General features: G+C 47.1%; 1 pseudogene; it reads right to left on the bottom strand.

Annotated features, from left to right (window-relative positions):
* Positions 1-8,156, bottom strand: part of LOC144944355 (sodium-dependent neutral amino acid transporter B(0)AT1-like) — a 165,940-nt pseudogene extending 157,784 nt beyond the window's left edge.
* Positions 8,157-23,394: the final 15,238 nt, after the last annotated feature.

Here is a 23,394-nt window from a genome sequence, read left to right as displayed (position 1 = left end):
TGGGTTAGCCAGTTTTCATGTATATTTGTTGTTGTTAATTCCCCTTTTCTATGGGGTTCCCTTCCTTTTACCCTCGTCGATTCTGTGTATATTACGTGATTGTATTTCTTATCGGACGACGGTCATTTATTGATGTTGCTGGTTCGGAGGCACACTTTTTCGATGTTTCACAGTTGTGTTACAGCCGGGGACGGCTGTGTGTTTATACAGGGGGGGGGGGGGGTGTGATGTAGTGACATAGGACGTCACTACTGTGTCGGCACGTACGAGGGCTGGGGGCCCCAAGGGGGTGCCTGGGGGGTCACGTGGTGGAGGGACCCAGACCTTCCCTTGAGGTGGGGGAAGGGAGGCGTGGCCTGGGAAGGGAGGCGTGGCCTGGGCAGAGCCGGCCATGCCTGGGCGGAGCCGGCCACGCCGGAGCGGATATAAGCGGGGTGTGGATGCAGAGCGGGGCTGTTGAACTCCGAAGTGAAGACGACATCATCGGTCCTCAAGTCCCGGGTCGTCGTCCTGGACCAGGCAGCCCGTTGCCTGCCTGGTCCACTCTGTGTCGTGTTCCAGAGTGTTAGTGAGTTGAGGAAGGTGGTCACCACCTCATGTACAGTGTTATATTACTTACCGTTTAATAAATAGTGTTGCCTCCAAGCTGTGTGTGTGTGCACCTAATTCGAACCCACTACACCTGTATAAAATACACCTGTTCACAGAAGCAATCAATCAATCAGATTCCAAACTCTCCACCATGGCCAAGACCAAAGAGCTATCCAAGGATGTCAGGGACAAGATTGTAGACCTACACAAGGCTGGAATGGGCTACAAGACCATCGCCAAGCAGCTTGGTGAGAAGGTGACAACAGTTGGTGTGATTATTCGCAAATGGAAGAAACACAAAAGAACTGTCAATCTCCCTCGGCATGGGGCTCCATGCAAGATCTCACCTCGTGGAGTTGCAATGATCATGAGAACGGTGAGGAATCAGCTCAGAACTACACGGGAAGATCTTGTCAATGATCTCAAGGCGGCTGGGACCATAGTCACCAAAAAAACAGTTGGTAACACACTACGCCGTGAAGGACTGAAATCCTGCAGCGCCCGCAAGGTCCCCCTGCTCAAGAAAGCATATATACATTCCCGTCTGAAGTTTGCCAATGAACATCTGAATGATTCAGAGGACAACTGGGTGAAAGTGTTGTGGTCAGATGAGACCAAAATGGAGCTCTTTGGCATCAACTCAACTCGCCGTGTTTGGAGGAGGAGGAATGCTGCCTATGACCCCAAGAACACCATCCCCACCGTCAAACATGGAGGTGGAAACATTATGCTGTGGGGGTGTTTTTCTGCTCAGGGGACAGTACAACTTCACCGCATCAAAGGGACGATGGACGGGGCCATGTACCGTCAAATCTTGGGTGAGAACCTCATTCCTTCAGCCAGGGCATTGAAAATGGGTCGTGGATGGGTATTCCAGCATGACAATGACCCAAAACACACGGCCAAGGCAACAAAGGAGTGGCTCAAGAAGAAGCACATTAAGGTCCTGGAGTGGCCTAGCCAGTCTCCAGACCTAAATCCCATAGAAAATCTGTGGAGGGAGCTGAAGGTTCGAATTGCCAAACGTCAGCCTCGAAACCTTAATGACTTGGAGAAAATCTGCAAAGAGGAGTGGGACAAAATCCCTCCTGAGATGTGTGCAAACCTGGTGGCCAACTAGAAGAAACGTCTGATCTCTGTGATTGCCAACAAGGGTTTTGCCACCAAGTACTAAGTCATGTTTTGCAGAGGGGTCAAATACTTATTTCCCTCATTAAAATGCAAATAAATTTATAACATTTTTGACATGCGTTTTTCTGGATTTTGTTGTTGTTATTCTGTCTCTCACTGTTCAAATAAACCTACCATTAAAATTATAGACTGATCATTACTTTGCCAGTGGGCAAACGTACGAAATTAACAGGGGATCAAATACTTTTTCCCTCACTGTATGTCTGGCACAGAAACCCACAGTCTCACACATAGACCCAGACTTACACACACACCCGCAGACTCACACAGAGACCTATAGACTCACCACACAGAGACCCATGAACTCGCAGAGAACCATAAACTCACATAGAGAACCATAGACTCATACAAAGGCACATAGACTCACACACAAATCCACAGACTCACCACATACACACACACTCGCTGACTTACCTCCACCGTACGTCTGGCACAGATATGGGAATCTCCAGACGTTGCCAAGACCAACCGCAAAGCCGACACAGCTGAGGAGATAGTCAGCCTTGGTCCCCCACTGCGCCCTCTCACGGCCGCCTTTGTTTTCATTCATCCTCACCCTGCTGTATCGGGGTTTTTTTAGAGGCAAACGATGTCATAGGCGCAACAGAAGATCGTTCATAAATGAGGTAATAATCGTGCGTACGATGGTACCAATCACTCAAATACTAACTCATAACTCACTCATACACTCACATGCTCATACATTCACTCAAATACTCACTCATACACTGACTCATGCACTCACTCAAGCACTCACTTATACACTCAATCAAATACTTACTTGGTTTAAAAATAACTGTTTATCCTGACCTTTCGGGCCACCCAGTATAATAACCATATGTGTCCTGATTTGTACGCCTCCCTGTATAATAACCCGATGTGTCCTATTAGGCCACCTGTATAATAACCCTATGTGTACTGACTTTAGGCCACCTTCATAATAACCCTATGTGTCCAAATTTTTAGGCCACCTTTATCATAACCCTATGTGTCTTGAATTTTGGGCCACCCTGTATAATAACTATATGTGTCCTGACTTTTCGCCACAATGTAAAATAATAACACTATGTGTTTTAACTTTTGGGCCACCCTGTATAATAACCCTGTGTTTCCTGACTTTTGTCCCACCCTGGATAATAACCTTACGTGTCCTGACTTCAGGAACTCCCTGTATAATAACTCGATATTTCCTGGTATTGGGCCACCTTGTATAATCCTGACTTTTATGCCACCTGAATAAAACCCCTATGTGTTCTGACTTTAGGCCACTCTGTATAATGAACCTGTTTCTTGAATTGTGGGCCACCCTGGACAATAACTAAATGTTTCCTGACTTTTAGGCCACCTGTATAATAATCCTGTGTACTAACGTTTAGGCCAACCTATGTGTCTTGACTTTGGGCCACCGTGTATAATAACCCGATGTGTCCTGACTTTTCGGCCACAATGAAAAATAATAACCCTTTGTGTTTTAAATGTTGGGCCACCCTCATAATAACCCTATGTGTCCCGATTTTTGGGGCACTGTGCAAAATAACCCTGTGTTCATTACTTGTAGGCCACGTTTTTAATAATCCTATGTGTCCTGACTTTTGGTCCACCCTGTATAATGTCCATGTGTCCTGATTTTTGGGCCACCCTGTATAATGAACCTGTGTCTTGACTTTTGGGCCACTGTACAATGACACTATATGTCCTGAATTTTAGGTCACCCTGTGTAATTAACCTGTTTCTTGAATTGTGGGCCACCTGTATAATAATCCTGTGTCCCGATTTTTAGGCCACCTGAATAACCCTATGTGTTTTAACTTTTGGGCCACCCTGTATAATAACATTGTGTGTCTTGGCTTTAGGCCACCTTTATAGTAACCCTATGTATTCTCACTTTTAGGCCACCTGTATAAAAACCCTCTGTATCCTGACTTTTGGGCCACTGTAAAATAACTATGTGTCCTGACTTGTAGGCCCCCTGAATAAAAACTCTACGTGTCCTGCCTTGAGGCCACCTGTATAATACCCTCATGTGTCCATCATTTTAGGCCACTTATATAATAACCCTGTGTATCCTGACTTTTGGGGCACTCTTTATAATAACCCAATGTGTCGTGAATTGTCGGCCACCTGTATAAAAATCATATTTGTTCTGACTTTCAGGCCACCGTGAATAATCACATCTGTCCTGATTTTTAGGCCACCTATATAATAACCCTATGTATCCTGAATTTTAGGTCAAGCTATATGAAGAACCTGTACTTTTAGTTTTTTTCGGAAAAGTCACGTAGGTAAAAAATCATAAAAAAATGTTTTTTAATGAAAACAACTAAATGAAATCACGACGTTTCGGAAGCAACACAAGCCTCCGTCTTCAGGTGGAACCGCCACAACAACATTACTGTAATTTTACTGTGGTGATTTAATTTAGTTGTTTTCATTTTAATTTATTTCATTTTATTATTTTTTACCTACGTGACTTTACCGAAAAAAACTAAAAGTATGGATCCTTGCAGTCATGAAAACTTTAAATCTAGAATGAACCTGTTTCTTGAATTTTGGGCCAACCTCTACAATAACTACGTGCCCTGACTTTTAGCCCACCTGTATAGTAACCCAATGTGTCCTGAATATTATGCAACCTTGAAAAATGAACCTGTACCTTGACTTTTAGACCACTTATACTGGTAGTAACCTCCTGGTTACACCAGCCCACGGGGGATTATTCTGTCCGTCGTGCATTCCAAATATTGGAGGGGTGGGTGGCGATGGGTGGAGAGGGGAGGGAGGGGCTTGGTTGGGAGGGTAGGGTGGGGAGGGGAGGGTGGGGAGGGGCTGGGTGGGGAGGGGCTGGGTGGGGGGTAGGAGGGGTGGGGCTGGGTGAGGAGGGGCTGGTCTCCCCGTGGTGGCCTTATAAAACTAAACGTTTTACAGGTAGGAATAACAGATTCCACACTGCCCACCAGGGATTATTTGTCTGTCGTGAATCGGAATGCAGCCCACCCATGCACCCCCCCACCGACCGCCGAGCAGGGCCACGATTGGTTGAGGATGTCGGGGAGGGTGGGGGGAAGGTAAACACGCCCAATCATCCAACTTCCCCCCCCCCCCCAAACGCCGAGCGGGGCCGCCATTGGTAGAGGTGGGGTGTAAACACGCCCACTCATGCAATCCCCTCCCCACCGAATATGAGCAACGCCGCGATTGTTGTCGATGTCGGGGAGGGTGGGAAGGGTAAACATGCCCACTAATCCAACTGCCCCCCCCCCAAACGCCGAGCGGGGACGCCATTGGTAGAGGTGGGGTGTAAACACCCACTCATGCAATCCCCTCCCCACCGAAAACGAGCAACGCCGCGATTGGTTGACGATGTCAGGGAAAGTGGGGGGGAAGGGTAAACATGCCCACTCATCCAACTGCCCCCCCCCCCCCCTGAACGCCGCGCTGAGTGTGTGTGTGAGTCTGAAAGTGTGAGAGTGTGTGTGTGAGTGAGTTTGAGAGTGTGAGAGTGAGTGTGTATGTGTGTGAGTCTGAGTGTGTGAGTGTATGTGTGTGTGAGTCTGACAATGTGAGAGTGAGTGTGTGTTTGTGAGTCTGAGAGTATGAGAGTGAGTGTGTGTGCGAGACTGAGAGTGAGTGTGTGAGTCTGAGAGTGTGAGAGTGAATGTCTGTGTCTGAGAGTGAGTGTATGTGTGAGTCTGAGAGTGAGTGTGTGAGTCTGAGAGTGAGTGTATGTGTGAGTCTGAGAGTGAGTGTGTGAGTCTGAGAGTGAGTGTATGTGTGTGTGAGTCTGAGAGTGTGAGAGTGCATGTGTGTGTGTGTGAGTCTGACAGTGTGAGGGTGAGTGTGTGTGTGTGAGTCTACCAGTGTGAGTGTGTGAGTCTGAGAGTGTGAGAGTGAGTGTGTGAGTGAGTGTGTGTGTGAGTCTGAGAGTGAGTGTATGTGTGTGAGTCTGAGAGTGTGAGTTTTAAGTGTGTGTGTGAGTCTGAGGGTGAGTGTATGTGTCTGTGAGTCTGAGAATGTGAGGGTGAGTGTGTGAGTCTGAGAGTGTGATGGTGTGTGTGTGTCCTGACTTTTAGGAGACCCTTATAATGAACCAGTGCCTCGACTTTTGCGCCACCCTTTATAATGACCCTATGTGCCCTGATTTTTAGGCCACCTGTCTACTAATCCTATGCGTTCTGAATTTTAGGCCACCCTGTAAAATAACCCTCTGTGTCCTGAATTTGGGGCCAACCTATATAATAACCCAATATATCCAGATTTTTGGGCCAACCTATATAATAATAACAACCCTATGTCTTTACTTTTGGGCCACCTTTATAATAACCCTATATATTCTGACTTTTAGGCCACTGTATAATGAACCTGTATCTTGACTTTTCGGCCACCCTGTATAATAACCCTACGTGTCCTCACTTTTTGGCCACCCTGTATAAAAATGACCCTATATGTATTTACTTTTGGGATACCCTCTATAATAACCATGTGTGTTCTGACTTTAGGCCACCCTTTATCCTATTTCTCCTGACTCTTGTGCCACCGTGTATTATGACCCTACATGTCTCGACTGCTGGGCCACTGTGTATAATAACCCTGTGTCCTAATTTTAGGGTACCCCTGTATAATAACCCTATATTTCCTCACTTTAACGCCACCCTGTATAATGAACCTGTTTCTTTAATTTTGGGCCACCCTGCACAATAACTACATGTATTCTGACTTTTAGGCCACGTGTATAATCAGCATTCGTGTCCGGACTTTTAGGCCACCTTGTATAATCAACCTAAGCGTCCTGAATTTTAGACCACCTGTATAACAAAACTATATCCATACTTTTGGGCCACCCTGTATAATGACCCTATGTCACTTGACTTTGAGCCACCCGGTATAATGACTCTATATGGCTTGACTTTGGGGCCACGCTGTATAACGACCCTATGTGTTCTGACTTTTGGGCCACCCTGTATAATAACCCTGTGTCATGACTTTTCGGCCACCCTGTATAATAAACCTAGGTGTCTTGCATTTTGGGCCACCCTGTATAATGACCCTATGTCTCTTGACTTTGAGCCACCCTGTATAACAACTCTGTATGTCTTTACTTTCAGGCCACCCTGTATAATAAACCTATGTGTCTTGCATTTTGGGCCACCCTGTATAATGACCCTATGTGTACTGACGTTTAGGACACCTATATAATAACCCTGTGTCGATACCTTTGGGCAACCCTGTATCATAATGACCATGTGACCCGACTCAACAATGACCGTAGACTCAGCACTGACCATAGACTCAACACTCCCCATATACTAACAATGCACATAGACGCAGCACTCACCATAGACTCAACAAAACATGTAGACTCAACATTGCCCAGACTCAACATTCCCCAAGGACTCAACACTGCCCGTAGATTCAACACTGCCCGTAGACTCAACACTGCCTATAGATACAACACTGCCCGTAGATTCATCACTCCACAGCGATTCAACACTGCCCGTAGATTCAACACTGCCCATAGACTCAACACTGCCCGTAGACTCAACACTGCCCGTAAATCCAACACTCCCCATCGATTCAGCACTGCCCGAAGATGCAACACTGCCCGTAAATTCACCTCCCCATCGATTTAACACTGCCCTTAAATTCAACACTCCACATCGATTCAACACTGCCCGTAGATTGAACACTGCCCATAGACTCAACACTGCCCGTAAATCCAACACTCCCCATCGATTCAACACTGCCCATAGATTTAACACTGCCTGTAGACTCAATTACTGCCCGTAGACTCAACACTGCCCGTAAATTCACCTCCCCATCGATTCAACACTGCCCGTAGACTCAACACTGCCCGTAGACTCAACATTGCCCCTAAACTCAGCACTGCCCTTAAACTCAGCACTACCCGTAGACTCACACTGTCCGTAGACTCAACACTGTCTGTAGACTGAACACTGCCCGTAGCCTTAATACTGCCCGTAGACTCACCACTGCCCGTATACTCAACACAGCCCGCAGTCTATGAGTCTTTGTGAGTCTATAGGTCTCTGTGTGAGTCTATGGGTCTCTGTGTGAGTCTGTGGGTCTCTGTTTAAATGTGAGTCTATGAGTCTCTGTGTGGGTGTATGGGTCTCTGTGTGAGTTTATCGGTCTCCGCGTGAGTCTATGGCTCTTAAAGTGACACCATCACATGTGGTGTAACGGGCCAGGTGTGAGTGTCCCGAGCTAATCTCACCTGGTGAGTGGGAAGAGCCGCAATTGTCGCTGCGATTGTCTGGGGATGTCTCCCTCTCTACAGCACGGAGATCAATGGGAACCTTCCCAACACCAGCAGATGTTTTATACGCACGTAGGGGTGGGTTTGAAAGGAGTGCCATTAATGTGAAGCACGGGTGTTTAGTGGACGATTAACAGAAGTTAAATAAGCATATTTATTTTAAGACCCTCCCCCACCACCAAGACAACAATAACAGCAACTCGCTTGAGCAGTTCAACACAAAAGACAAAGATCCCCAGTGTGGCCTTAACAGACTGTTGGGGCAAATTCTGTTAGCGAGCACCTATAAAGGCTGGCATGGCAAACGAGGGAGTGGGTGGCCAGGACCACGCCCGGCCGCCTTTGTCTCCCTAGTGGCGATGTTTACACACCGCACCTTTGGGCCACACACGCAGAGACCTCCAGACTCATACACACAGAGACCCGCAGAACCACAGCAACCCACAGACACACACACAGTCCACAGACTCACAGAGAGACCCACAGATTCACACAGAAACCCACAGACTCACACATAGAGCCCCACAGACTCACACAGAGAGCCATAGACTCACAAACACACACAGACCCGCATACTCACACAGAAACCCACAAATTAACACACCGAGACCCCAATACTCATACAAAGACCCACATATTCACAGAGACCCGCAAACACATACAAGAAACCAGTCTCACACGGAGAGACACACAGACTAACAGAGAGACCCACAGATTCAAAAGACGAGACAAAAATCCCCCATATAGACATAACAAACTGTTGGGCAAGTGCTGTTAGCGAGCACCTATAAAGGCCAGCACAGCACACGATGTGTTCGTGGCCAGCATTATAATGTTTGTTCGACCACCTTTGTCTCCCCAGTGGCGATGTTTATACACACCGCACCAAGTACTAATTTGAGGCAGAGTCGACCTAGGGGAGGTCCAGGACCGATTCAGATAATCGTCACCGGTAGTCATCACCGGAAATCAAACTCGGGTGGCCGGGTTCGTAGCGCAACACGCTAACCACTGCGCCAAGATCGGCCCCTGTGGAGGAGGTTCGTTAAATATGCTACTAGGTAGTACCAGCCTAGGTGTACAGTGAGGCTACTGGTCAGTTGGAGGCAGTCGCCCTCCAGCAACAATGGAGAGCAGATGAGCGATGCTCACAAAAACGAGCGTAGCGCCGGGCATATTAAACGCAGCAAGTTGGCATAGTAGGGGCACAGCTGGTGCATCTCAGGCCGTCAACTCATAGCACCTGGGTCCCTGCACCTAGCATCGTACAGTAATCAACCCATGGCACCTGGGTCTGTCCAGTAACCTCATGTACCTAGCCAGGCACATCAGTCAACATGTTACACCTGTGCATTGGTGTCCGAGCAAGTGTATGAGTGAGTGTACATATTCTACTTCGGGAGCGTTGGCCCAGGAGACCACGAGTTCCATTCCCACTCACGGCCAACACGCACACAGAGGCCCACAGACTCATTCAGATTTTCCCATAGAACTACAGCGATCCCACCATCCTGGAGGATCACCATCCCTGGCGAACTGGGAGCTGAACGTTTTAGGACATCGTAAAGCGGTGTGGTACTCTCAGATTACATTGAGATTACTCCTAACTCCGAGTTATGATGAATGAGTTCTGCTCTTGTGCAACATGGCAGCAGCAAGCAGCAAACTAAACTCTTTTTGCTTTTACCAGGTAAGGACCACTGAGTTATGTAACTATTTTTTAGAAGCGACCTGGCTACAAATGGTAGCTCACTTCTGTTTACTAACCCTCATATCTTCCACAACCCGTTCCTGTGGGTGTCAAGCAGGAGCCGTAACATCTCTCACTGGGAGGTGGTGCAGCAAATTGCGGACTAACCTTAATTTGAATGTATGTTGAACTCCTTTCGCACCGAACGTAGCCAACCGCGCAAATCGGAGGTACAGGTGAAGGACAACAAACTAAACACCATAACAAACAGTTTTAAAGAAATTGTTTTCAATCTGGATAGAATGTTTCCCACTCGCATGCTTGGGCTTCGCTTTCCTCCCACGTGTATAAAAAACACGCATTGTCTGTTGACATCTTAATATATAGAGGACTGCGGACCTTGTGCAATTCTTGGAAGCGCCGGCTCCTGACGACTGTGTAGCTGCTGCTGCCACCCCCTTATCTAAACTAAATAACTATGTTTGACTTTAGCAGGTAAGGCCCACTGATATATGTAGCTCTTTATCAGAAGCGGTGACCATAAATGATAGCTCCACGAAGTGGCTTATCACGTGGACATTTGTAGCAGCAGTCATACTCTGAACACGTGATGTTTATTCTAAATGTGGAGGAAAAAAACCGGAGTTCCCGGGGAAACATCCACGGGGAGAGAGACACGCAAACTCCAAATATACAACAGGTGTCAAGGGTCAGGGTCGAACCCAGGACCTCCTGAATACCAGATGAGGGAATTCACATCTCGCCACGGTGTCACCGATATATGGTCCACTATATACGATAAAGGGGTTAGGACAGCAGCCAAGCAGCCATGCAACTAGGAAGGCAACCAGGCAGAGACTTGCAACGCTGATCCTCGACCTTCCATCACCTCACGGCTGTAGGACTCGACCTGTGACACCGGATTAACCGCCAGTCACACTTCGGGGCTTGCTTTACATTTTAATCATTGCTGGTGATTCGTTCATTCACCAGACCCGCTGGCCCCGTGAGGTATCTCTCGTTAATGGGTAACTTCCCGTCCTACAGAGTGAGACGGGACTGGGGGCGGGGGGTTCGGTATAGCCTGGTGGGGAGCGGTGGTGCAGTGGTTAGCGCACTCCAACTACGCTACGAGCCCCACGACCCAAGTTCGATTCCCACTCACGACCCAAAAAACGATTGGCGAATATTTTGAACCAGAATCAGAATCTTTAATTACCAAAAATGTCCAGTAGTGCTGGGCCTCCCCTAGGTCGACTCAGCCTCAAATGAGAACCTGGTGTGCGGTGTGTTGTAAAAATCGCCACTGGGGAGACAAAGGCGACCGGGAGTGGTGCTGGCCACCCACCCTCTCGTGTGCCGTGCTGGCCTTCATAGCTCCTCACTAAGAGCACTTGCCCCAAGTCTGTTAAGGCTATACGGGGGATCTTTGTCTCTGTGCGAGTTTGTTGGTCTCTCTTTGTGTCTAAGAGTCTCACGTGAGGCCTCTCGTAGGTCGACTCAGGATGAAATAGTACCTGGTGCAGAGTGTCCTAAACATCGCCACTGGGGAGACAAAGGCGGTCAGGCGTGGTGCTGACCACCCACCCCCTCATTTGCCACATTGCCGGCCTTCATAGGTGTTCGCTAACAGCACTTGCCTTAACAGCCTGCTAGAGGCTCCACGGGGGAGCTTTGTTTTTGCGTTGGACCGCTAGTGGAGCTGAAAAAATCTGCTGACTGATTAAACACGAAGGTGGTTGAATCATCTCTCACACAAGGACACCGTGCCCAAAAGGATTGGACACCGCATGCTCCCCAAGGTAGAGGCACCGTCATACATGTGCCACGTAGCCTCTCACCAACAGGGACTCTGGGTTTAACTCCCGACCCGGGCGGTCCTCTTTTTGTTGAGTTTGTATCAGAATCAGAATATTAATTTATACTGGAGGAATTCGATGATCTATGAAGCTCTTTTTCACAGTGTTCTCCCATTGTTCTGTAGAGTGAATTTGTCTTTGTATAACACGGGCTAGAAGAGAGATATACTGATGGTTGAGTGAGTGAATGAATATGTCGTGACATAGAATGGGTCACTACGTAGCATAGCGCTGCTTGCTGACAGAGAAGGGGATCTGCAGTTGCAGCAGCTCTGACTGACAGCAGGTCGCGTGACAAGCCAGAGAGAGGGATGTAAGGAAAAGGTTACAGAGGGGGCACGGAGAAAAGCCCGAGGACCCGCGAGTAGGTTCTGGAAAGGGTGCGTGGCTGGGGCGGAGCAAGGCCACGCTGGGAGGATAAAAGTGGACCCGAGCGAAGGCTTGGGGCTGTCACCATGAGTAGGATCCTGTCGATCACCTGTGGTGCCACGACCGTGGAGCAACTCCGCAAGCGCCGCGACTCCCTCCCGGCGCCCACACTAAACACACACCCGCATGCAGAACACCCACGTAGTGTCCTGGCGGGGGGGGAGGCGGTTGCCTGGCACATCGGGTTTTAATCGGAAGGGCCCCTAGGGGGAGAGTCCCATGGTTTCCCGGTGCCAGGAGATTGGCTGACCCCCACAGGACAGGTTCCATTGCAGTGCCCTTAAATTGGCTTAAAATTGTATGGGTGCAAAAAGGCGAGGTTCCCTGGGCCAACCGCAATGAGTTACTCACAACATTGTGGGGAGAACGGAGGGTGGAATATTAGGCGTAAAGAGCAAAACCGAAGGCTCAAACTACTGGGCACTGGAGAACAATGGGTAAGGGGCGGAAAGAGCAAAAAAACCGGAGGCACGAACGAAGAAAACGATGGGTGGAGGCGTAACAGACGCTCCAAGTAAAGGCAGGGCATCAGTTGCAAATCGAAAGGTAGGCACGTGATTGGCTGCGCGACGCCCCCCCCCTGGGGCCTTTGAAGTTTAGAGTATAAAAGTAGGAGCCCAGCATCCGTGTGATGCCAGCGAGTGCTTCTGCGAGACAGTGATTGGGCAAGTCTTCTCTCGTCCTCCTCCCTCCGACTCTCTCAGCGTCTGTGGGACGCCGTGAGTCCAGTTTCAAGGTAAGTGGTAGGACGTTTGAGTAGCTGGGTTCATAGGCAGAATTACGCTAGGCTTTCCTTGTGAAATATTCTTCCTCGGGGTAACGCGTATTGGCGCCATTAATAAACTCTAGTATAAAATATCTGTGTAGTGTGATTTCTGGGTGTGTGGTCAGAACCTCGGCATAGCGTCTGTGATCTGTGTGTGGTGCGTCTGCGTGGAAAGATGGTGTGCCCAGAGTGAGCACAGGGCTGCAGCGCAGGGGTGGTGCGAGTGATTTGAGCATGCGCGTGAGGCACGTGTACTGTAGAACACACGGCCGCCGTCGTTTGCGCGTGCTTGCTCTCACGTGCGTGTTTACACAGCGTGCTTTACACATCACGTTTACACAGTAGAAATAGCGTTAACGGTGAGGCATGCCCCATAGCCCTATCCCGCCGTTCCTTTTCTGCTAGCATTAGCCTCTGTTTGCACAGAGGATTAAGGCTTATCCACGGGGGGGGGGGGGGTGTAGGTGTGCATAATCATACCGCCGCCGTTTCTGTTGAGGATAACCTCGACGGTGGTAAGCGCTCGCATGCATGCGTGAAGCCAGATAACATCTTGAAAGTGTTGTTGCATGTTTGGGTAGACTTTTTCCTCAAGTTCCTGTTCTGAAGTGGAAAGGATGACTTTAGACACGGTGATAAGTCCATCTGTGCCGTCAGCAAGAATACTGCCATTTCCAATATCAAGAAGAGCTTCAGAAAAGTTGCCTGCCTCTTGGTCTCCATGGAGATATACACACATGTTTGTAGTTAGTCTCAGTTTCATCACGTGCCTCCAGAGGAATGATGACTTGATGCAGGACTTTTAACTTATCAGCTTTGGTTCCTCGAAGTACAACAGGTAAGGTTTGTCGGAAGTCACCAGCCATGAGAAAAGTTACACCACCCATAATCCTGGAATTGCTGTGGAGGTCCTGCAAAGATGTGTCGACAGCCTCAAATGCTCCCTTGTGGGACATGGTGCATTCATCCCACACTATTAATTCACAATTAAGCAGGACTTTTGCAAGGGCAGTCTCCTTTGAAATATTATAAACAGGGTTTTTATGTCGGGATATATCCACTGGAAGCTTGAATGTGGATGGGCAGTTCTTCCTCCAGTAAGCAGAGTTTCCGCAATCCACGATGATGCCACAGCTAGAGCAATTTTCTCCCTCTGGCGAACCTTAGCCAGGAGCAGGTTGAGAACAAAGGTCTTCCCAGTACCACCAGGTGCATCAAGGAAAAATATGCCTCCATTTTTAGACTCAATGTCTTCCAAGATTTTCGTGTAGGCTGCTCGTTGTGCATCCATCAGATTTGGTTCATTTTCCTCAACAAATTTAAGAAGCTCTAACCCATCACATAATATTTCACGTAGGATCTCTTGAGCAAGGACATTCAGGTTGTCCCTGTAGGAGTGTAGGGTGTTGGTAGTCCGATAGACGTGAGGTCTTTTCCACCAATGGAGTGAAGTTTGTCCTCAAGGAGGATGAGGGCCTGGTTATAGATGATATCATAAAAGGTGACGTCGAGGTTTGGATTATCTCATTGAGCTCTGTGGAGGATGTCCTTACTCATGCCCTCTTTGTATTTTTGCCAGAGTCCCATGGGGTTAGATGGGCTGCAAACTTGAATATTTATGCAGAAGAGCAATCTCAGTTGAGAAGGGGACTGACTAACAGAAGCTTCTATCATAGCTTTATCAAGATGCTGATCATTATCAAGAATTCCACGAAGATTGCAAGTTTCCCTGTATGTTTGGCAGACAACTCCTTCCACTGTTTTGAGATCTTGGAAAGATTTGGGTCCTTTGACAACATGGAGAAGCATTCGGAGAAAGTAGCACTCCTGATCGTTTGGATGAACTGTGTAGACTCTTCCTAAGGCATCAGATTTAGCGTCACAAGCATGTCGCTTCCATATTTCTTTTATCAGTCCATGTATAGTAGGAGGGAAGTTTATGGTAGAGCAGGTTGGCAGCAAATGGGTCACTTTGGCACAAAACAAAGAACGCCATTAGGGTAGTATATTATGGAGCCAGGGCCTGTTGTTAGGCATTTCCTTCGGTGAAGTAGATGCGTTGACTATTTTCGAGCTGAACTACCAAATGGACGACTGTGGGGGAACGCTCATGGATAATAATAATAATAATAGTTCAATTTGTAATGCGCGCAAATTTGCAGACGTAGTGGCCGCAACTCAGAGCCGCAGAGCCAAGCTCAGAGTCGCTCGAAAGCATGATTGTAGAGGTGAGTTTTGAAGTCTCTCTTGAAGGAGGCGATTGAGGTGATGCTGTGAATGTGCAGAGGGATATCGTTCCAGACTGTTGGGGCTGCCACTGAGAAGCGACGCATAGACATGACCATCCTGGATCTTGGTATCAAGAGGAGGTCGTGAGTCGCGCTGCGCAGGCATCTGCCGTGTGCTGAGCTGCAAGTTGTCAATAATGAAGAAAGGTACGGCGGGCAGGCGGATATGAAGGCATTGTGGCAGAGGCAGGCGGTCTTGTATGTGACCCTACTGGCGATGGGTAGCCAGTTGAGAGCACGGAGACAAGCTAGTGAGTTGAGACGGGGATCAGTGTGGGCAATGACGACGCGTGCTAGGTTATTTTGTAGTCTTTGAAGTTTCTTTAGGTTGCCAGCAGAGGTCCGGACTAGGACGGAGTTGCAATAGTCAAGGCGAGACCCAACTATGCAACATGCCAATGTGTTGGCAATTTCAGTAGAGATGAGAGGACGTATGTGTCTGAGAGCCTTCAGGTGAAAGTTACATGAGCTGATGATATGGTTGGTTTGACGGTCGAAGGATAAAGTTGAATCTAGGATGACACCGAGGTAGCTGAAGTGGTCGGTGAACTTGATGCTATGACCGAAGATGTGTATGTGTGTGGGGAGTGCTGCTGAATTGAGACGTTGCTTGGTACCTAACATGATGGCCACTGACTTTTTCGGATTAAGGACTAGGAGGCTAGGTTGTGTGCAGTGAACCATTGTTGCACGGCGGTGGTACATTCCGAGAGCCTCTCGAATCCAGATGCATTGCTAGAATCGATGGCGGTGAATAGAATCATGTCATCCGCGTATGAGTGATGCTTAACACCGAAGCTTGCGATGAGCCGGCCGATCGGGGAGGTGTAGGCTGTGAAGAGCAGGGGACCTAGTACAGAGCCCTGGGGAACCCGCATAATGCTATCGTTTCAGGCGATGTGGACATGCCCACCCTGACTGAAGATTGCCGATCAGAAAGGTACGAAACTATCCACTTGAGTGCTGAGCCGCATATACCGAAGTCGGATTTCAGGAGGGAAGTAAGGAGCGAATGGTTGATGGTGTCGAAGGCTGACGAAATGTCCAGACTTACAAGTGCAACAGTTGAGCCGGAATCAATGATCGTTAAATTGTCATCGAGCACTCTAGTGAGTGCTGTTTCTGTGGAATAGTTTTGATGGTAAGCTGACTGGAAGCAGCAGTAGTTTGCGGAGGAGGTGATGTGTGGTTGTAGCTAGTCGTTCAAGGAGTTTAGAGAGGTTCGAGAGGTTAGTGATGGGACGATAACTAGATGGGTCATCCGGGTCTAGACTTGGTTTCTTTAACAAGGGAGAAACCAGGCCAGCTTTGAGGTTGGACGGAAAACACCCCGAAGAGAAGGAGGCATTTGCGATGTTCCTGATCATGATGGCGAGTTCCGGAGCACATTGCTTGAACAAGGAACCTGGGAGCACGTTGAGTGGAGCTGCCTTTAAATGAAGTGATTCAATTAAAGAGAAAACGTCTTTTGTAGACACCGGCTTTAGAAGAGTGTCTTGGTTAGTGCTTACAATTTTTGGTACCATGAGCGGGGTACAATGGTACGATGTGTCGGTAGACGTGCACAAGTTTGCGACGGTGATTAGCTTGTTGGTGAAGTAAGTATTAAAAGAGGTGGCAAGTTTCAGTGAGGCAAGGGGATCGCTAAGGTGAGGGACCATGGTGCTACCAGGATGTAGAAGATCTTTGAGGGTTTTCCATAGAATGCGCGGTTTTCCGGTTGCTTTTTTGATGCGTTCCTCAATGTAGATGGGGAAGCCAATAATTCTCCAAATGGCCTCATTGCTAGTGATGTATTTTTTTTTACCTCATCCACACTTTTGCCCTCTTTTTGTAATGCAAAGACAGCCATGTCAGAGCCTTTGTTGATGTATTTGCAAACATATTTGATGGCTTTCACAGAATTGCAGAATCGCACATTAATGTGGGCCTCGAAGATCTTGCACAGAAGAGGGCAGTAGGGAACCATCTACTGCTTGTCAACCTTCATTTAAGAGTTAGTGCCAGGTCTGAGCGTTGTTTCAAATCCACCATCCTCAGTATTTCTGCGACGATATAGAGGATAGCCCTCATGCCTTGCCTGAGTGCCTTTCAAGAAGTTTCGTGGATACTTCTTGGTACACTTGCAGTCTTGCATACATGGCGAATTTGGATTGAACTCCCCACATAGGCCATGGACCATTTGCTTGCAGACCACATCAAATAGGGCAGGGTATTGATGGGGGTCAGGTTGCTCAGCACTGATAAACGTGTCAATGTCACTTGCATACATTTTTTCCCTCATCCAAATGTTGTATATGTCGGGTTTTCCAAAAATGAATACAAATTATGATAATCTAATGAAGATGGAAAAATGCATAATAAACGGGAACTATGCTAATTTATTCAATTATGTACATAAATTATGCTAATTAATGGTGCTCTATTAATTTGTTATAGTGTATGTGATTATGCTAATGTGGACAGCAATGATAAATTGGCTTAGCTTCGTTGTCTAGGGTCGTATTATCAATCGGGATAATGCAATTCTTCTTGCTTAAACATTTACTGACTACATTTTAGCGTGTTTATGTCAGGTCTCCAAATTCAAATCTAAACGCAGGATACAGTTTTTATAAATAAGATTATTATACATGAACTCAGGAAGGAAGCACTCAGACTCTTCTGTGTTAAGCAATTTTAATTCTAAACAAAAACGTAACACTCTAATGTGCGAACTCTCATGCTTGGAATAATCCACAGCATCATCGGGGAAATTTCCCTCATTGAGCAGTACATTTAACCATCAATGATTGCCTTGTTTCACTGGGCAACTGCGCAATTGATTAATTCCTCTGAGTAACGCGAGCATATACGGCGATAGGGAAAGTCTTTAAAACATGCATGCAACAATATTCATACGAAAGGCAATAAAAAGCAAATTATTACATCCCGAAGGCAAACGTATACGTCAATAGATTCATCGGCAAGATTATATAATGAACTAAATGTCTTGAGACAATGGTGTGCAGCGGTGGCTAAGCTTCAATTAATTCGTTGGCAAGATTCGGTGTTCAAAAAAAAGGTTTAACACAATATTCTCCCTGTGAGCGTGTAGATTCGTAACGAAGGTTTCAAAAGTTTAGTTTGCATCGATGAATCTATTGGTAATTTTATGCGATTAAAAATACAAAAATAATATAAAATTATAATATAACGACTAATGTACTTATAGCTTGCGAGGGTGGGGGAGGGGCATACGAACGACTTCGAAGCTCCCTCACGCTCTCTCGCCCGGGGGGGAGTTGCTGTTAATGACGAGTCGGCACGGCGCTCGCCGTCGGCGGTGCGCGATGATTCCGTCGTCAGATAGCACGCACAGCTCGTCCGCTGCTGGATGTCTTGGTTCCCAGCTGGTGCAGGTTGGTGTGTGTAGTCGAACACACGGTGCTCTCGCTGGCGCTGACACTCTTGCTCGATGGCGTGGCTGGCGCTGTGATGCTGGGCTGGCTTGGTCGATGTTTGGTGCTTTCCGCCCTTTCTCGAGGACAATGCTGGAATTCTCGTCAGCTCAACTCGAACAGCAGTGGCTCGTGGGAGTCGGTACCCTGAGCAGGATGACTTTCGAGCGATACTTCTTCTGTTGGCGCTGAACTCGCACATCGCTACTCAGCGAGCCTCGCCATCCTTGATGGGTGGCGGGTCTTTTAAGTTGTGGGAGTCCTCCCTAGCAACACCCCCGACCTCTTCTCTTTTGTTCAGTTTTTTTTATTACCCTTGTATGGCTCACCTTCTGCTCTCTGGCCTCGAGTGTGAACGGCAGCTGTTGGGAGGGTGGTTGTTACAATTTTTGTTTGTGCCTCGTGCTACACCGCGGTTGATTAAAACAAATATATTGGCCGAATTATTCTTAATATGAATTTTGGAAAAAGGCTCATATATACAACACAAAGCAATATGTGAGCATAAGGAAGACTAAGTTACATCTTGTCTTTTCAAAGACGCCACCTTCCTTAGTCGTAATAAGCGTCATGAGTTCAACAACTTTGAGTTTAAAGACCCTTGCAATGATGTCATGTCTGTCTGTTGGCTTTTGGTTTGGATAAAGCTCAAACTGTATCTCCTTCCATTTAGGATTGCAAGTGAAGGTGATAACGAGATCGGGCCTGCCATATTACCTGATGTACGTCATGGCATCCTGAGTCTTCTCATGCATGTATCTTGGTCCACCTGTGAAGGATGAAGGCAAAATAACTAATCTCCCCACATTCTGAGCATTTGCATCTCCGTCAGCATTGATAGTGTCCCTGAAATGAGCATACTGTTCTCCACACAGGCGTTTTTGATTAAGTTGAGTGTAAAGAAGGCAATCACTCTCAATTTGTGCATACTCATCGACAAGATACTGGTGAAAGAGGTTGGCGCACCGTAATATGTGGTTTCCTCCTTCTCTGTCCATGATGATGAAGGAATAGAAGTCTTTAGAGGAGACAGTTTTGTGATGATGGCTTTGTCCTGTAGCTTTGATAATTTGAGGAATCTGGACGTGGTACCCATCTTGGCCTTGCCACAGTATAATGGGGTATTGTAGGGCATCATATGCTCTGTTTGTCTCAGGAATTATTTTGATGGTGTTGTCTTGGTATCGAAGCAGAATTTCTCGCTTACCATGTTCCTCACCCACCATAAGAACAGCAACCTCACAACAAGTTGCGGCATTGAACCTGCGTTGTGCTCCCCGCTTGGAACCTTGGATGCACGGATTACAACCTGATAATCATTGGAGGTGACTTGTTGTGCTGCATGTTTGAAGCTTGTAATTAATAAATTGTGTTGGTTGAACATCCCTTGGAGGGAGAGGACAATTTCAAGTCTGGCACCGGGAACTTTGATGCAGCGCTGGTTGCATTGCTGACCTTCATCTCCCATGAAGTACAGTGAGGGAAAAAAGTATTTGATCCCCTGCTGATTTTGTACGTTTGCACACTGACAAAGACATGATCAGTCTATAATTCTAATGGTAGGTTTATTTGAACAGTGAGAGACAGAATAAGAATAACAAAATCCAGAAAAACGCATGTCAAATTTTTTATAAATTGATTTGCATTTTAATGAGGGAAATAAGTATTTTACCCCCTCTCAATCAGAAAGATTTCTGGCTCCCAGGTGTCTTTTATACAGGTGTAGTGACAGAGAATGGCCACTACTGTGTCGGCCTGTACGAAGGCTGGGGGCCCCAAGGGGGTGCCTGGGGGGTCACGTGGTGGAGGGATCCGGACCTTCCCAGAGGTGGGGGAAGTGAGGCGTGTCCTGGGAAGGGAGGCGTGGCCTGAAGAGAGCCAGCCACGCCGGGGCGGAGCCAGCCACGCCAAACCAGATATAAGCGTGGTGTGAACGCAGAGCGGGGCTGTTGTACTGTACTCCAAAGCGAAGACATCATCGGTCGTCAAGTCCCGAGTCGTCGTCCTGGGCCAGGCAGGCCGTTGTTTGGTAGTTTAAATTGTTATTGTATTTTTAATAATTTAATAAATTTGTATATCAAGAGGAATTTAGCATATTTATGGGAAATGCAGACTTTAAACCCCCCGCCAAACCTCCTACGCATTTCACAAGTAGTACTAATCGCATATCTGCATTTCCCATAAATATGCTAAATTCCTCTTGATATGCAAATAATTTTGTCAAGACGCTCTCCCCCCCTCCAACCCAGCTTAAATAGACGCTCTAAGCCTGGGGTTGTCATTCAAACTCTGTCTTCTCGACAGACCTGTTCTTCACCTGAGGACGGCTGCTTGCGTTGTGGCCGAAACGTCGTGAGAATGATTTAATTATTTTATTTTTATTATTTTATTATTTCCATTCTACGTGACTTTACCGAAAGAACCAAGAAGATGGATAGAGTTAGTTTATTAATACTGATGCATTGCAATATAATTTTCAGAAGCGGTAATAAACACTTTAAAGAATAATTTAGTTTTAGTCCCCGGTGGCGATGTTTACCGTACATCGCAGCAGGTTATCATTTGAAGTTGAAGCCACCTAGGGGGAGGCTCTCGACCGTTTCAGATAATCTTCCTCGGTGTTGGGCGTGAGGGGGATTGTAACTGGGGTCGGCGGCTTCGTGGTGCAGCGTGCTTACTGCTAGACTACCGACACACACACACACATGGACTGACACACATACAGCGAATCACACACACACATGGACTATAACACACACACACTTGGACTTACACTGACACAAGTGTAAATTAAATGTAAACAAAGTAAAAAAGTTCTTGACATAAAGTCCTGCTCACAATAGGAAAGTTTGTGGGGGGAAAAGACACAATGGCTGTACTTTGTTGCCTTAAGGAAATGAAATAGAACAGTTGGTATTCAGGGGAAAAAAGCCTGTTTCATAGTGTATATCTGCTGTCATCAAACATTTTGTTAATGTTTACGATTGTATTATAAAAAAGCAGTAATAGAAATGAGATAAATACGATAAATGTATGTTTGAAGGGAGCTGTAATTGCGTGTATGTTACCTTGCGCAGTGTCCACATGATAGAGAAATGCCCCCACACCTCCACCGAACGCGTGTGACTTGGTTGGGGCCCTGCCCCCCACCGAACGCGTGTGAGTTGGTATGGGCGAGCACGCGCTTTTTTAAATCCTTTATATTAAGTTCGCTTGCTTGCTTATGACCGTGCAAATCTTTCGGTCGTTTTTTAACCCACTTCCCGTGATCCAATCGAGCTGCCATTTTCCACACAGACTCGTTGTGCGTGACAATTAATGTTCGTGAATTTTTTTTCTCCAAAATTGTACACTTCTTAGGACAAAAATATTATATTTAATTACCAATTGCTTAATGGTGCAATGCAATCATCTGACTCATAGGTGGCAGCCATCTCAAGCCAGAGGACGAGAGGACTCTAGCCGTCACGCATATAAAGGATTTATAGTGAAAAACTTTGTTTTTACGGGTTATACTTGTTTACCTATAAAAGGCATTCTCTCTCTGTCCCTATGTCCATCCGTCTGTGTACGTGCGCTTGTGAGGGATTTGGCTCTCGGACGGTGGGGTGTATGTGGAAAAATATTTGCCGGGCAGCACGCCCCAAGCCCCGCGGTGGGAATAGACTATTCCGTTTCGCATCTGTAAACTTTACAGTAGTTAAAGTAGCGTTGTTGAGTGATTTTTCTTTATTTATATATTTTCTTTTGCCGCCCGGCGCGGGACAAAGCACACGATTGCGCATGCGCGAAACGTTGACACGAGTTGCCCCTGGCAACGCACGCAGTCGCTGGGAGGGTGAGGGGGATTTCTCATTCGCGTTCAAAATGCCAAAAAAATGACATGCAACGCTGAGGTAAATTCATCAAAGTATCACGTCCTCTTCTCTCCCCCACCCCAATGTGTGCACTTACTATTATAGCGTCGGTAGATACGAAAATTAAAGCACTTAAACAGTATTATTTGAACTCTGGGGGGAGGTGGGGGGTGGGGGGTAGCGGCCCAGCCCCCAGCCTCGGCCGGTTGGGCAATCTAGGCGAGGCCGGGGGCTCTGCACAGGACTAAGCCTCACCACGGAACTCTGTCAGGTGAGTACTTTGTGCTCTAGAGTCGATATATACTGCTACTAGCGGGAAATACCCAGCGTTGCCCGGGGAAAAATATATTTTCAAACTTCTGAAAACTTAAAAACATAACATATACAAATGAAAAGAAAACTCATTAATTTAAAATAAAATAAAACCCAAGCGCACCAAGAATAGATTGTTTAAATCGCGCAAATGAATCGAAGGTTGTAGATTTCTTTATTTCCATTTAATATAAGTTGGTTGCAAATTTCCCTTTTATATGTAAGATAGATAGAGTCAGCATGTACTACTGTAGTGATAGCAGGTACCACCACAATCGGCATCCACTGCTGTAATCATAGCAGGTACCACCAATCAGTATGCACTGCTATCATAGCAGGTACCACCACAGTCGGTATGCACTGCTGAAGTGAAAGCAGGTACCACCACAGTCGGTATGCACTGCTGTTATCATAGCAGGTACCACCACAATCAATATGCACTGCTGTAGTGAAAGCAGTGATGTATATGTAATATCGTAAATTACGGCGGGAGACCACTTGACGGGTAGCACACTTTATTAACACTTTTCCTTGCCACAATAACACGTGTGGTCACTACAGCTCACGCTACACGTTCCACCCGGCTACACACACACGGGCTCTCCAGCCCCGTAGCTTCCAGGGGAACTTACAGACCCACCCCAGCTTGGGTATGGATCACGACCACTGGGTCCCGCAGCCCGGCCCTCACACGGAC

The sequence above is a fragment of the Lampetra fluviatilis genome, chromosome 2 (genome assembly GCF_964198595.1).
Source record: "Lampetra fluviatilis chromosome 2, kcLamFluv1.1, whole genome shotgun sequence".
NCBI lineage: Eukaryota > Metazoa > Chordata > Hyperoartia > Petromyzontiformes > Petromyzontidae > Lampetra > Lampetra fluviatilis.
Note: the sequence above shows the minus strand (reverse complement) of the source record. Positions and strands in the feature narration are given on the sequence as shown.